The sequence below is a fragment of the Sus scrofa genome, chromosome 3 (genome assembly GCF_054392235.1).
Source record: "Sus scrofa isolate SSC_HxYL_T2T_F1_AM1 chromosome 3, Sscrofa_HxYL_maternal_Yorkshire_Landrace_v2.0, whole genome shotgun sequence".
Taxonomy (NCBI): domain Eukaryota; kingdom Metazoa; phylum Chordata; class Mammalia; order Artiodactyla; family Suidae; genus Sus; species Sus scrofa.
This window is the reverse complement of record NC_139385.1, coordinates 109,690,912-109,706,704: the sequence shown is the minus strand read 5'-3', so window position 1 is coordinate 109,706,704 and position 15,793 is coordinate 109,690,912. Positions and strand designations below refer to the sequence as shown.

Below are 15,793 nucleotides of genomic sequence, written 5' to 3'. Positions count from 1 at the left end.
CAGGCGTGCGTCTGTCTGGCTTGTGTCTCTGGGCAGATCGAGGACAGAAATGGGAGGATCTGGGGGGACGTCCTGGGTCTTCTTGCTCCCAGCTGGGCTCCTGTGGAAGGGTAGGTCTGAGTGGTTGCACACTGCTCTGCCCCCCATAGGGTGTCCTTGCTGGGCTGGGGGTCAGGGAAGAGGACCCTGGTCCAGGAACACTTCCTGCCCTGCTGAGGCCCCAGGCACTTCTGCGGGGGGTTGTGTTAGCAGGGGTGAGGGTGTTGGGGAGGAGGAGAGCTCTTTCCTATCCTCAGTCCGCCCCTTTCTCAGAACCCTCAGAGCGCAGAACTGAAAAAAGCTTCCCAGGCCTGTGACCATCTCTTGGTTTTTTTTTGTTTGTTTGTTTTGTTTTGTCTTTTTAGGGCCACACCCATGACATATGGAGGTTCCCAGGCTAGGGGTTGAATCAGAGCTGTAGCTGCCGCCCTATACCACAGCCATAGCAAGGCGGGATCTGAGTCGCATCTGCGACCTACACCACAGCTCATGGCAATGCCAGATCCTTAACCCACTGAGCGAGGCCAGAGATCAAACCTGCAACCTCATGGACGCTAGTCAGATTCATTTCCACTGAGCCACGACAGGAACTCCCATCTCCTGCTTTTATTCAGGTAGGCACTGGACGCCCTCTGCTCTAGCTCCTGCCCCCCTCCAAGCCCTGGGTGGCTGATAAACTCATTTCCTCTGTGAAACTCATGACTGATAATGGTTGGAGATGCGTGCCTTTCCAGGTGGATCTGCCCTTTACCAAGAGGAAAGACTCACTAGAAGCTGAATGCCAATGAAGGGAGGGCAGGGAGATAATTTGAGGCAGGGAGCCTTTCTGCTCGCTCCCATCATGAAGGTAGTACTACCTGTGTTGGTAGAATATGCTAGAACTTGCAAAGCCATTTCCCATAGGGTATCTTATTCGATCCTCTCATCAATGGATAGAGGTGGACACAGAAAGGACTGTTATCACCACTTGCAAATGAAGAAACTGGGGCCAGGAGGGAGCAGGAATATGCCCAAGACCACGCAGTCAGATGGTGGCAGGACTGGGGCAGGGTGTTGATTCTTATCACTCTCAGCGAGGTCTCGTCCGGGACGCTGGGCTGCAGAGCCTGGGCACGGGCGTGTGGATCGCCCCTGTCCAGAGGCACATGGGAGTGGGGATGAGGCAGGAGGTTTGCAGTCAGAGGGCCTGCCCTAGCATCTGAACTTCGGCTCTTTCTCAGCGGTTAGTTACCACCCCAGAGCTTCGGTTTCCTCACTAGTCAAGTGGGGGTAACAACCCCTTTCCACTCTCACCCACCAGGGTTACTGTGAGGCCCCCCAATGAGATAAAGTCATCAAAGCATCGTTGCAAACTGCAGAAGCCTGCCCACATGCTCGATTCCAGGAAGCCAGGGCTGGACTCTTTTTGCACTGTTCACACCCTTCCTTTGGGGGAGGCAGAGGCTCAGAAATAGCCTTTGCTCTGTCCTCCCCGCTTCCCCCGGGATCGGGGCTGAGTGTTTTCTTCTTGGAAAAACAAAAAATCAAAGCAGTGGCAGAAAAACCAACAGCCTGTTTCTGCTTCCCCTCGGCTGCCCTTCTGGCCTCTGGGGCCAAGAGAGGATGTCGCCGGAGTCCAGGGTTTGGCTGGGGCCTTTCAGAGCCCTCACTGCCCTGCAAGGGCCAGCAGGAGAGGCCTGGATGGCGCTGGTCATGTGCTCAGAGGCCAACGCTGGTAGTGCTCTGAGGCGTGGGGTTCCGATCTTCCTTGGGAGACTGGGCAGGGAGGAGAGGAGCCCCGCTCTTTCAGGCCTGAGAGCACCCAGGAAGGGCTTGGACGTGCTAGAGAAGGGTATCCTGTCCTCTCAACCAGAAATAATTATTCATTTCAATGGACACCTTTCTGGCCATTTGCAAAATGAAATTCAGAATCCTGTGTCTCTTTTTTACCCCCTCTAATGAGCAGCAGATGAGTTTTCAGGGTGTGTTTATCTTTTTCTAGAAACAAGGAAAGGCCAGCTTAAGAGGATAAACAAAACCTACAAACTACATATTGCGTGGCACAGCCGGGCGACCCCGGATGGGAGTGGGCCGGGCCCTGGCCCCCTGCCCTGACGTGTGGCTCTAACAGGGCTTCCCGCTCCAGACCCAGCGTCTTCACCTGAGATGGTTAGGTGGGCCCCCCTGTGTCTCCTACACTGTCGACGGGAGGTTTACACAGAACTTAGTAAGGGCAGCAAAAGGGACGTGTTGAGAAAAGCCTAACCTATAGTGCAGATGAACTGTATATGGTTTTCTGAACATTTAGGCTGTCACATCCACAGCAATCTCAGACAATATAGAGTATGCATCTGCTTTTAATTTCCGTCCCTCCTCAACAAGAGATTGAGAAAGGAATGTTCCAGTCCATCCCTCTATGGTCTCAGGCAGTATCTGGGTTCTACTCTTTCTTCCAGTCCTCCTCTTGTTCCAAACCATTTGGAGTCCCAGTTGGTTCCATGACAGCCGCTCCCTTTCTTTTTAGGACTCGAAGCCCAAGAACTAGTTTTTCTAATTTCCCAAGACTTAGAATACAGCGTTCAGCCCGCCTGGTTTCATAGCACTGTCTCTTTGCTGTTTGCTTTACCACAGGCTTATTTGGAGACTGAAAGTAGTGGGTGGGGCTCTCAGCCAGTGTACATTCTGCTAATGAAGCTGGCCTTGCCAAGAACCTTCTTTCTGCCACTGCTGTGGTAGGTGTCGTTCTACTTGCAGCCTTGGGTTTTAATAGGATAGGAAAGGCACAACTTCTGAACATTGTACTAAAGAGTTCCCCTCGATTTGGAATAAAGACATTTTCTAAACTAATTGCTATATGGCTATCCACTATCCGCTCTCTGTAGACATGCCCACATGTGTTACTGCAACATACTCACCCAAAGGCCAGCCAGGAAGTGAAATTAGAGGCTACAGGCTTCTGTCTTACTGTGTGTTATAAGGGTTGGGTAGATGGCTACCAGGAAGGATCCAGGAAGGCTGATCACATGGTTAAGGGGTTTTGTTTAAGGGGCAAAAAAATTGCTGCCCTCATAGGGCTGAATTTCTAGTGCTGTGATGTGACTTCATTCACTGGCTGTGGAGTTTAGGTGTCAAGGTCATAATCTCATCATTGTGGTTGGTTTTAAATGGCTCAGGTAGCATAGTCCCTTCCCCACCCCCTCCTTTTTTCTATCCTCCTCTACACAACCCTGGAGTTTTTATCCTGCTCTTCAGTGATCAGACCAAGTCACTCCTTGGGAAAACCCAAGTTCTGGTGGCCACCATCCTAGGGTGACTCTCTTAGGGCTTCCCTTGGCTGGTATGAAGGCTCTGAGGTCAAAGAAGCAACCCTGCCTACCCACCTCCCAGATTTCTTCTCACCTCTTCCAGGGACATTGACTATTTGAAGAGCAAACAACCAAGATAAAATCTTAAAAGCAGGCAGAGAGAAAAGATACAGAAGACTCACACTGACTTCTCAAGTGAAACAATGGAAGCCAAAAGACAATAAAGTAATATCTTCAAAGCCCTGAAAGAGAATAACTACGAGTGGAAGTCTATGCAAGCACAGATATCCTTCCAAAATAAAGAGGAAATAAATACACTTTTAGAAAAACAACGCTTGAGAAATCTCATCACCAGCTGACCTGCACAAAAGGAAATCCTAAAGGGTGTTCTTCAGGCAGAAGGAAAATAAACTCAAATGTAATCTGGGAGATGCAGGAAGGAATGAAGAACAATAGAAAAGGTAAATACGTGTGTGGAATGTAAATGAATATTGACCACATTTACAACAATGATGATATTTGGTGTGGTTTTAAATGTATGGTGAATTAAAATCTCTGAAATAACATATGGTAATAGCATATGTTGGAGGATGGTGGTAGATTTAAAGCAGTCTGAGGTCCTCGCATTATTCAAGACGTGATGGGAGTACTTAACTTATCAGACTTTGACGAGTCACAGATGTTGCAACCATATCACATTTAAAAAAGTAGCAAAAACACGAAAGTGTATTACTCTCAAAAGAGTGAGTCAAAGGGCACTATAAAAACATTGAATCAGTCTAAAAGGAGGCAAGAAAGGATCATAGAAGAGTCAGCTTGAATATAAAGCAAATAAGATGGTAGATTACAACCCAATATAACAGTGATTACACGCAGAAGGATTAAACAATCCATTTAAAATATGTATTTGTCAGAGCAAATAACAAAACATAACTATATCCTGCTTATAAGGGGCAGGTTTAAGTAAGACTATACAGAAAGATTGGAAGAAAAAAATGATAAAATATACTGTACAAAGGGATTTGAGGTAGGTTTATTGATGTCAAATGAAATAGATTTTAAGGCCAAAAAAATCATTGCTAGAGTTGGTGATGCTTCACCATAATAAAAGGTTCAATTAACCAGGAAGCTGAGACAATTCTAAAGTGGTGTGAATATAATAATATTACCTAAAAGTAAACAAATATGACCAAACTAAAAAGAGAAATAGAAAATCCACAGTCATATATGTGAGAGACTATGTATACCTTTTTCAATGAGAGGGGTATAAATCAAAGAGAAAAAAATACCCAGTAAGGATGCAGAAGGTTCGAACAAAATGATATACAGAGGACATAGTTTCCAACAACTTCAAATACATCTTTTTGCAAATGCAGATGGAAAAGATATAAAAATTGATCCTTAAAACACATCTCAACAAGTTTCAAAGGACTGAAATGAATATATTCACTGACTATATTGGAATTAAGCTTAAGACCAGCAACAGAAAAGACAATTAGAAACTCCTCAAATGTTTGGCAATTAAGCAATATTAAAAAAATAAATAAATAACCAATGGTCAAAGAGGAAATCTCAGTAGAAATTAGAATTTTGAAGGGAGTGGTGATTAAAAAGACTAACTGCACCCTACATATTTTGCAATGTAAAACCAGACTTAAATTTATGGCCCCAAATGCTTGTATTAGAAAAGAAAGGCTGAAGAATCAACGATTTAAATATGCAGCTCAAGAAGTTAGAAAAATAAACTAAACCCAAAGCAAACCGAATCCAAAGCAAATAGGATGATAAAAATAATGAAGATGTGGGCATAAATTGGTGAAATTGAAAAGAAACAATAGACAGAATCTATAATCATATGAAAAGACCTGTAAAATTAACAAGTCTCTGGTCAAATAATCAGGGGGTGGGTGAGAGAGAAACTAATTGACTTTAACAAAGAGAAGGGGAACTCTAATACAGAACCTACAGATTACACAATAGGAGACTTTGTGGACTTTGGGCATCAGGGGCTCCTGTCCTGACTGACTGGCAGGTAAATCAGGGGATGGCCACTGAGCACTGGCTCCCTGCGCCTCTGCTCCTTCCCTGACCTGCTTTTGGGGGCAGTGACTGCTCCCCACTCTCAAAGAACCCCAGGGCTCTCCCTGTGAGCAGGGGGAGGGCACCTCAACTTCAGGAAGGGCAGGAAGCAAGCTTAAAAAAGCACATTCCTTGGCAGGTTAAAAAACATTTTCTTTTTTTTAAGTGTAAAGACTTAACCTTTGCTAGGAAATGGTTGCGGTATTTTCTTTAAATGAAAAGAGACCATTGTGAATCGAACTTTGGAAAATACACAACATCCTGGTGCTGTTCTCCAAGGCGGTCTCAGGCAGCCCTTGTCGGGCCGGCTCTGCCTTTCCTCCAGATGGTCTGTGCACGGGTGAAGGGGCTGGACCAGGGGTCTGGGCCCTGGAAAAGTCATGAGAATGCTGAGCCTCTCCCCAGTAGGGCACCCCGGGCAGAAGGGGCTTCTTGTTTCTTGCAGTGGCCTCCATTTGGAACCAGCTCCATAATTTGTGGGCCCGGGGCAAAACGAACATGCCTTGGTTCCGAAACTAATAAGAATTTCAAGGTGGCGACTGCAGAGCTTTAAATCAAGCGTGGGGCCCCTCTGGGCACAGGCCCTTGTAAGTGAGGGAACCTGTGTGACCACATAGGTCCCAGGCCTGGCTGCCACCGATTCTGGCAGATAATTTCACACTCATTCTGCAGGCTAACTTGAGTTTGTGAAGCTTCTCTCTTGGGTGATACCTCCTGGGCTAGACACAGACCCCAGATGATACAGAGCAGGACTCAGGGCTTCCTTTTGGGGTCCCATCTCCATCCCTGGCTCCCACCTAGCACAGCTGGCAACAATGTCCCAACCCGGCTTTTCGCTCAGCTTTCTTTCCCGTCACATTCCGTAGACCATGCTCCTCGGTCGTGAAAACATTCTGGGTTTAATCTGCGCTTGCATGTAACCCGGAGGTCTGGGGTAATCGGGGAACGCAGACCAGCTGCATGGAGTGCCGGGCTCCTTGACGCTCCTCGAGTTGTTTACAAGCCTCCTTCGAGCTCCTACTGTAAATAGGAAAGTACAAACACATGCCGGTTTTGCAGCAAATGAAAACCATCCGCCGCTTTCCCTGAATCCTAACACATAGCGGTTTGTGTTTCGGCAGGAGTCCCTGCCTTGCCTGCTTCTCCCAGACTTGTGTAGCTCTCTGCCAAGCCAGACCTGAGCAGGTGTGCCCTTCAGGGTCCAGGAGGCCCACCATGTCGTAGAGCCGCGTTCCCAGGGTCAGCTTGACCTCCCAAGCCCAGATCCTCTCCAGAGCCTCGCTGTCCAATACAGCAGCCGTCAGCCTTTTGTGGCTCGGGACCACTTGAGGCGTAGCTGGACTGAGCTGAGAGGCTCATGGAGAATATACCCTGGACTTTGAAGGCTCAGCACAAAAGAGTGTGTGATCTCACTCATGATTTTCCTCATGGATTACATGTTGATGACAATACTACCTTATAGTGGATAAAATAATTTATTAAAGTTAATTTTACATTCTTTTTCCTTTTTTAATGTACAACTGGAGAATTTTAAATGATATATATGGCTTGTACCTGTGGCTTATGTCGTATTGCTTATGTCGTATTGCTGTTGGCCAGCACTGCACTAAAGCCCCTCCCTGTTATATTTCCATGTCCAAGCTTATGTAGATTTTACACACACACACACACACACACACACACACGCTGACACCTGAGCAATTGACAGAACCTTGGAAGGAAAACCAGGCCCAGTCAGCTTATGTGACTCGACCCTGAATGCCACCTTCTGGATGAGGACTCTGCAGAATGTCCCAGGGCCACTTGACACTACCAACCCAGGGGCCTTGGCTTGGCCATTGGTGATGTCAGAATGTGGGCTCCAGTGTCTCGATGACTGGATCCTAGGCCTGGCTCTATCAGGTATGAGCTATGTGCCCTTGAATGAGTGACTTCCACTTCATACCTTGGTTTTCTCATCTGTAGAATGGGAATTATAGCCCCCTAGTGCAGAATCAGGATGGTGATCCAGGTGTCTGTCTACCAAGTGGGCTCGTTGTGAAGACTGATTAGGCCGAGGCACAGAAAGCCCTTAGTACGGAGGCATCTCCTGTCCCTTGAGCCTGCTGTAGACATCCGTGGGCCTGATCTGGCCTCTGGACTTTCACAGCAGCCTCTGAGGAAGGAAGGGGCAAGGGTGAGGGCACCAGATAAGGGTGGGGACCATGATTCTGGGAGGCTTGAAGAAGAGTGGGGAGACCTGTACTGGCCAGGACATGGTGCCGGAGGTTGGAGACTGGACAAGGTCCAGTCAGGAGGCTAAGTTGGAGGGCCTGGGATAGGTGGGGCTGGAGGGAGGCCAGACTGAGATAGGGGCCAGAAGATGAATGAGGAGCGGATAGTTCTGCTCCCAGGTGTTCGAACTCAAAGCATCCCTCCACCTGGGGCTGAAACACTGGCCAAGACCGAGGGGGTGGGCTCCGGTCTTGTCCCAAGTCCTAAATGGGGTCTAGGTGGGCAGATCTGGGATATCGAGCTCGTTTTCCCCTTGCTGTCTTGCTCCTCTGAGGCAAGTGAATTAGGGGAATGTCTGTTGATGAAGCAAACAAATCCCGGAATGTCAGTGGCTGAGCACAGCAGACGAATTCTTACTCATAACAGTTCAAGGTGGATGTTCCTGGCCAGCAGGAGGCCTTCTGTGTGGTGATTCAGGGATCCAGGCTCCTTGCATCATGGCTCCACCTCGGAGTCCCCTGCATCCAGCAGGCAGACAGGGAAGAGGTGGAAAAGGTAACTCTCCTAAGCACTTTGACATGGATGCAACAGCTCACATTCCTGCTGTGAGGACCAGTCGCATGGTCCCAGGTGCAAGAGGGGCCGGGAGGCGATGACTTTGCCCATGGAAGGAGAGGGTTGGCTGGAGGGCAGGGATGACTTATCATCCGACCCAGGCCTTGGGCCCCCAACCAGGGCTTCTTATACACCCGGGGGCCCCTGGGGCGTATGTGAAACAAGGTTGGCTGGGCTGCAAGTTGGCCCCCGGGGAGGATGTGAAACAAGGTTGGCTGGGCTGCAAGTTGCTCATGATTATGTGGACAAGATGACCAGACATCAGGACTTTTCTCTGATGCAGAGTCTGTGTCAGGCCCCTAAAGAGGGGTCAAGGGTGAAGGCTAGAAGGGATCACATGAGCAAGTCAGCCCTTCCCTTTGAGGGCAATCAGGGAAGGCTTCCTGGTGGCTGAGGCATGAAGGAAGAAAGCCCTCTGAGGAGTTCCCGTCGTGGCGTAGTGGTTAACGAATCCGAGTAGGAACCATGAGGTTGCGGGTTTGTCCCTGCCCTTGCTCAGTGGGTTAATGATCCGGCGTTGCCCTGAGCTGTGGTGTAGGTTGCAGATGCGGCTCGGATCCCACATTGCTGTGGCTCTGGCATAGGCCGGTGGCTGCAGCTCCGATTCAACCCCTAGCCTGGGAACCTCCACATGCCGCGGGTCCGGCCCTAGAAATGGCAAAAAGACAAAAAAAAAAAAAAAAAAAAAAAGAAAAAAAGAAAAAGAAAGCCCTCTGAGATTCCCAAAAGTGTTCTTGTGTGTGTGGTACTTTGTCATTTCCAAAGCCAATGAGGCAAGCAAGGCAAAGAGGGAGGCAGGGACTGTCAACTCCATTTGATAGGGAAAGAAGGAGAGGACCAGAGTGGCCAAGCTCCTGGCCCAAGGCTGCACAGGAGTTTGGGAGGAGAACACAGATGTTGGCCTCACAGCTCTTGGCTCTTTGTATAAGCTTGATGAGCATGCTTCTCCCTCGAGGCTGGTCAGGGCTGGGTCCCCAGGTTGGGCTGGGAAACTCTCGTCCAGGGGGGCAGGTCCTCCCTGGGGACTTCTCAGGGCTGGGTGCTCAGCCTTCTCTATAGAACATGTGTTTCCTGTTTTCCTTCCCCCTCTGGCTCAGGACGGAGAACAGGGTTTTCCTGAGCGGAAGAGCCTCAAAGACCTGGCCCACTACCAGCTAGTTCTGGCTGATCCGCCTGCCTGTGGCTCTTGCTACTCAGGATGAGGAACCCCTCACCCACTCACCCAAAGATCCTAGTGGCCATTATCTCTCCTCAAACTCCTGAGACCTGGAATTTGAACCCAGGGCCTTAACTCCCAACTTGGTCTTCTTTGAAAACCCTTTGCTGCTCAGCCAAGCTCCTTGGCAAAACCTGGGACTCGGTAGCCAGGGCTAAGGGGCCAGTCTCTGGGCTCCAGGGCCTGAGTGAGGCAAGCCAGGACTTTGGCCAACCCTGAAGCCCTGGGAGGTTCCGAGCCCATCACCCCCATCATTTCCCACTTGTCCTGGGGTGGAGGCGGGAGCTGGCAGGTGACATCACCCCTCTCCAGCCTGTGTCATGTGAGGCCAGCGTGAGCTGGGGCTTGGTATGTAATTCTGCCCTGAACCACAGAGGCAGCATCTTGTCCTGCTGTCTGGCTCCTTGGGTGGGAGAGATACATGAAATGAAAGAAGAGGAAGGGCGGGGGGGCGGGGTGCATTCCAGTTCTGCAGAACCTTGGACCTTGGCTCTGGCATGAGCAGTAAAGAGGAAAGGCAGGATTTCATAGACGCAAGAACAGAATGGTGGTTGCCATTCTATTGGGGGGGGAATGGGGTGAGGAATTTCAATGAGTACACACTTTCAGGTATAAGAGAAGTTCTGGCGTTCCCGTTGTGGCTCAGAGGGTTAAGACTCCCTGGAGATGTGGGTTCGATCCCTGGGCTCGCTCAGTGGGTTAAGGATCTGGCATTGCTGCAAGCTGTGGTGTCAGTCACAGATGCGGCTTAGATCAAGGCTGCAGCTCTGATCTGACCCCTAGTCTGGGAACTTCCATATGCTACAGGTGCCCCCCTCGCGTCCCCTGCAAAAAGGTAAGTCCTGAGGATCTATATACAGCATGGTGACTATAGTTCATACAGTAAATAGGGACTTGAATGTTGCAGAGAGTAAATCTTAAGCATTCTCACCACACACAGGAAAGAGTTACCTTATGTTATAGATGGGGTGATGGATGTGTTATTAACCTCGATGTTAATGATTATTCCACAATGTATGTGTATATCAAATCATCACATCATGCACTTTAAATACATACACTTATATGTGTCAGTTAGTCCTCAGTAATGTTAAAAGAAAAGGTGGCAGCCAGTGACCGCACCCCCCACCCACCCACCAGGGGAGAAGGAGACCCCTGTCCTGGGCTTGGGAATGGCTCTTAGGAGTCTGTGTGTTCTGTCGGATGAGCTGCTGGGTACAAGAATGTTCTGGGGAAGGGGCAGCAGAGGCGTGTTAGGGTCCTGGAGTCTGTGTAGGTGCTCCTGTGTGAGCCGGGTGCTGGGTGCGTGAGAGGGGAGTTAGGGCCCTGCCCTGGCCCGAAGCCCGGGACAGGCCTAGGACCTGGGGCAGACAATCACCTCTGCTGACCCGGCCTGGGGCTTTGAAGTCCTCCTTCCTCCTGGAGGCTCCAGGCACAGGCAGCCCAGGTTTATTAGTTACAGGTTTATCTGGGGCTAATTTAACTTGTTAAGATAATTGTGCCAGCGGCCGCAGCCCGAGGCCCCCGCCTCGGTAATTACCCTTCTCCTCACCTCTTTCATCTGCGAGGGCTGCCCGCCTTTGCACAGCCCCACTGGGCCCCTCGCTTGCTTGGGTCCTTCCAAGGCTTTGGGAGGGGCCCTGGTGGTGCTTTCACACGGTCTCATGTTTTTGGAAAAGCTTGCAAAAGTGCGTTATTTTGACCACAATCATTGAAGGCTGCTGTTTCTCTTCATCCTGACTGCCCCTCTCACATTTTCCCTCCTGTCAGGTGGGCTCGGAATAACTGTGAGCATTTTTGGGATCCAGCAAGGGAAACTTGAGTTGGGGATGCATTTAGCGTGGGTGAGTGGCGAGTATTGATGTGGGTTGCAGTGTGCGCAGATAGCATTTCGTGAATGTGGCTCTTGGTCACTTGGGTGTCCCGTTACCGTTATTAGGGGAGGAGAATTCCAGGAATTCTCCTGCTTCCCGTGGTGTTGACTCACCTGGGGTGATGCAGTGAGAATGCGTCCTATGGCTCTCGGGACGGGAAGCCGTGGGAAGGGATAGAGAAACAAGATTTGAAAGGTACAGAGCCAGAAGCTGGTCTGTGGAAAGTTCTTTCCATCTTCCAGCTCATATAGGAAACGTGTTAAGGATTTAACCCAACTGACAACAGTCTTAAAAGTTCACATGACATTGGTTGAGAAGCTGAAATAAACATTTTAAACTTCTGAGTAACAAAGTGCATAGTTCGATCAACAAGGTTGGAGGAGAGGCCATCCTCTACCCTCTATAGAGAAGACCATGTGATGAAATCACTGCCACATGATGAGGTGGTCATATGATGGAGATGCCTCTTAGGGGCGTCCACGTCATTGAGGAACCAGAAGGCTGCAGGGGGTAGGGGTGAGGGGAGAGGAGTGATGGAGGTGATGATGGTGGTAGAGGAAGGAGGAGGGGATTCAGTGACAAGGATGGCGAGAGAACTAGCGATTCTTGTAAAATCTGAACCCAGACCCGGAAACCACAAAGGACTTCGAGGCATGGAAGAAGATGGCACCAGTCCCGTGGCTGGAATGAATGAGATGAGACATGCCTGCCTCATGGAAGTTCAGGGATAGAAAGGGCCTCGAGGACTAGAGACCACCTAAAATCCTGGGTTCTGTCCACAGGGGTCTTGGCCATCTTCCCCTCCCCCTAGCCCCATACTAATGTGTGTGAGTGTGTGTGGGGGGTGTGAGGGAGGAGGAAGGGCTCTGAGCCCTTGCATCCGCTTGGTTCAAGGACCCCTGCTTTTGCTGGTGTTCTGCATGCAGGTCCTTCAATAAAGGGTCCTGACAGTAGAAAAGATTCAGAAACCACCTATTTGAAACAAACCATTGCAGAGCCAGTTTTTATTAGTTTCTCTGGGTGGGATTTTAATGTATCACACACCAGTTGTTTCGTAGTGTAATACTATTAGTTCATATTTTAAAAAAAAAATCTAAAATCAGGGTAATTTGTCTTGAAACCACATGGAAAGTTCTATGCTACATTAAATTCCAAATAGTACAAAAGGACACTCATTTAGAAAGTTTTTTTTTTTTTTACATTTCCATAATTCTCAGGAGAAAGAAAATGCTAAGCAATACAAGCAAAGTCTCTTCTGAAGCTCTAGTTTTACATCAAAGGACACAAGAGCATTGAAAGGGTTACAACTAATACTTTGAGTCTCCATCTATACCTGATGAGTGTAAAAGAGGCTTTTACTAAACAACAAACAAAAATGAATGCTTACTATCAAGAAAAAGGTCTCAGTCTCTGCCCACTTCTGACAGAGAAAAGCTTAAAAAGTTTTTAATAAATTAAAAATTAATATCTAATCACTTGTGATGGAACATGATGGAATAACTATGTGAATAAAAGAATGTATATAAGTGTATAACTGGGCCACTTTGCTGTACAGCAGAAATTTACAGAACACTGTAAATCAACTATAATTTAAAATTTTTTAAAAATTAATCGAGGTAGGTTTTTTTCCCCCATTATGTTGGTATCTAAAGGAGAATTTGTTATTAGTTCATAACTATCCATACTCTTCCCTTGAATGGTGTTGCATCAAGTGTTTAACTTGTTTTTCAGGATTGTATTAAAAATATCAAATAATATTAATTTTCATTTCTTGTTACCCTTCAAATAATAATTCATGTAATTATTTGAATAATTATTTAAAAATGTTCATCTCCTGTTTGTTCTGATTTAATATTAAGTTTATATTTATATAAATGAATGTTTTACTTAATGTTTCATCTGTTTATTAATATTTTTAAAGTTTTATGGCCACGCCCACGGGATATGGAAGTCCTGAGCTGAAAATTGAATCTGAGCCACAGCTGTGGCAATGCCGGATCCTTTAACCTACTGAGCCCAGACAGGGATTCAAACCCGTACCTCTGAAGCGTGAACCCTGAGCTGCTGCATTCGGATTCTGAATCTACTGTGCCACAGTGGGAACTTCTATTTATTAATTTTAAAAATTAAAATAGGGATTCTCCTTGTGGTGCAGTGGGTTAAGGATCAGGTGTTGTCACTGCAGTAGCTAGGGTCACTGCTGTGGTGCAGGTTCATTTTCTGGCTTGGGAACTTCCACATGCCACGGATGTGGTAAAAAAAAAAAAATTCAAATAAATTTAATGCTTAGTTTGACATTTAAACATGTATTAATAATTGTGAACACTTACTATACATGTATTAAGTAATCCTATATGTCAGTGTTATACAAAAACTAAGTACAGCCCATGTTGCAATCGCTATGAGGAAAAATGACCCTGTCCTGACACAAAGGACAAAGCTACCACTCAGAGAAGTCAAGGTGGCTTACCCCAAGGTCACATAGTTAGCGAATGGCAGAAGAAGGCATATAAATCTGGCTCTTCCTGTACTAAGTCTATAGCATGTATCCCCACCCTGCACTGCCTCCAGGCCCTCTGACCCAGGAACACCGTGTGGTGCCTCCCCAACTGTGTTCCAGTTACGTCCCTGTTAAAACCCCAGCACTCATGCAGGACTGCGAGGCTGTGTCCTGCTGCTCTTAGAGATGGTGAAACCACAGGACCCAAACCCCACACTCTCCGGCCCAACAACTCCCAGGGACCCAAAGGACCACATGGATGGATCCCGGGGCCCAAGAAGAGAGAAGTGGGAATCGAGTCAATAAGTCAGAGAGGCAAGGTCTGATGTTGCCGGGTGGTTTCTGCTGTCTGTCTGCACATTGTGTTGCTGCGTGTCGTGGTGTCACACACTGTTGATTATGTGCTAAGCCTGTGCTGTATTCTCACTGTTGGGTGATGTGCTGCAGAGTGGGGGCCATTGCTTGCTGTCCAGTCCCTGGTGCAGCGCATGTATCATTGGAAGGCCTGGCTTGGAGCACTTTCCCAAAGAGACCCCGGGGCTGGTCCCGATGACCCTGATCTATCCCGTAGCTTCAGTCTAAGTCTGTTGCTCACAAACAGCTCCTCTCTCAGCTCCCAATTCACAAGCCAAAGGCCCCATTCCTGGGCAGGCCCAGCTGCGGACCGCTCTGCTAATTAATGACTGCTGATTGGCCCGAGAGGTGCACTCATTATGCCCAGTAGAGATCAAAGCCAGGCCCAATAATCTGCTAAACGAGATGTCAGATTAGGGCATTCTTCTGGGCTATTAGAAAGATTTTTCTCCCTGGGTAAAGGCCTGTCAGGGCATATGACCCTGTCACCCACCATGAGCTGAGCCGGAGGGGGGCTCCACAGCCTTTCTGCTCCTCTTACTTTGAATGTGGCCATTTAATGGGACAGCCCCACCCTAGGGGGCCCTGCATGATGCCCAGGGAGGTCACAAAATGGGGAGGGAGCCCCCTAGGAAAGTCATGTTTGGGCGGAGTCACCTGTGCCTCTGTATCTTTGGGGTTGCCGGTGTTGGGGCACTGTAGCCCTCCCCCGATCCCTGAACTTTCAGCTGTACCATGGGCATTCTCTCTCAGTCTACCTCCTAGGGCTGGGGGTCAAGTTTAATGTTGATACCTCTTCCTCTTCTCAGGAACTAGCCCCAGTCTGACACTCATTTCAAACCGAAAGCCCCAGCCCAACTTTCTCACTCCAGGCTTGAGAATGGAGCCTCTGTTTTTAGCCTTAGTACAAACAGCTATTCATGGCTACCACTGATCAAATGCAGAGTGTCAGGCACTGTGCTAAATTCTAATTTTATTTCTACTGTCTGAAAACACTACAAATTAGGCATTATTAACATCCACTATGACGCAGGAGGAAAGCTAGGCTCAGTAAATCGTCCAAGTCACTCAACTTAGCAGCAGTTCCAGTAGTGAGTCCTGACTGGCTGAAGTCAATCAGCATGTTGATTGGTCTAGAGACAGGCACATGACCTAATTTTGGCCAATGAAAGAGACTAAGCACTAGACTGTAGGAGAGGTGCTGGGAAAGGAACTCTCTCCCTGGATGGTGTGGACGGGAGGTCAGGAACTGCTGGAGCTATTTTTCTCTTACCAGAAAAGAGCCTGGAGCTGGAGGGTGGATAGCATGGAACCATATGGGGCCAATATGGTGGATCTTTGGAACTGTAGTTTAAGCTATTGAATTGAATTAAGCTAAATGAGAGACTACATTGTCTTTAATGTTTAAACCAGTTTGAGTCAGGCTTCCTGTGACTTGCAAGTAAAAGTCTGGTGCATGGTACCTGTCCCAGAGGAACCAGACCTGCCCAGTAGGTCTGGGCCCCCAGAGTTAGCCCAGGGGTGAGCCCGCCTGGAAAGCTAGGAGACTGTTGAAAGCAGGCATGGCAGTCTGCTATGTACTGTGGTTATTGCTTGTTCTGCTTGGCCACTGTCCCTG

General features: G+C 48.2%; 1 long non-coding RNA gene and 2 other non-coding genes across 12 annotated transcripts in view; all 3 read left to right on the top strand.

Moving 5' to 3' along the window:
- LOC106509843 (uncharacterized) overlaps window positions 1-15,793 on the top strand; it is a 148,817-nt gene that overhangs the window by 54,501 nt on the left and 78,523 nt on the right. For 4 of the 10 annotated variants that reach the window (XR_014842059.1, XR_014842057.1, XR_002342751.2 and 1 more), the window contains one exon: window positions 3,427-3,784. The exons of the other annotated variants lie outside the window; for them this stretch is intronic. This is a non-coding gene — a long non-coding RNA (uncharacterized LOC106509843). The remainder of the gene's footprint in view (window positions 1-3,426; window positions 3,785-15,793) is intronic. 10 annotated transcript variants of the gene reach the window in all.
- MIR9855-1 (microRNA mir-9855-1) lies at window positions 10,626-10,706 on the top strand. The gene is given in 1 exon segment (NR_128550.1): window positions 10,626-10,706. It is a non-coding gene; the product is annotated as a microRNA mir-9855-1 (primary transcript).
- On the top strand, window positions 10,626-10,706 carry MIR9855-2 (microRNA mir-9855-2). Its single transcript, NR_128551.1, is given in 1 exon segment — window positions 10,626-10,706. It is a non-coding gene; the product is annotated as a microRNA mir-9855-2 (primary transcript).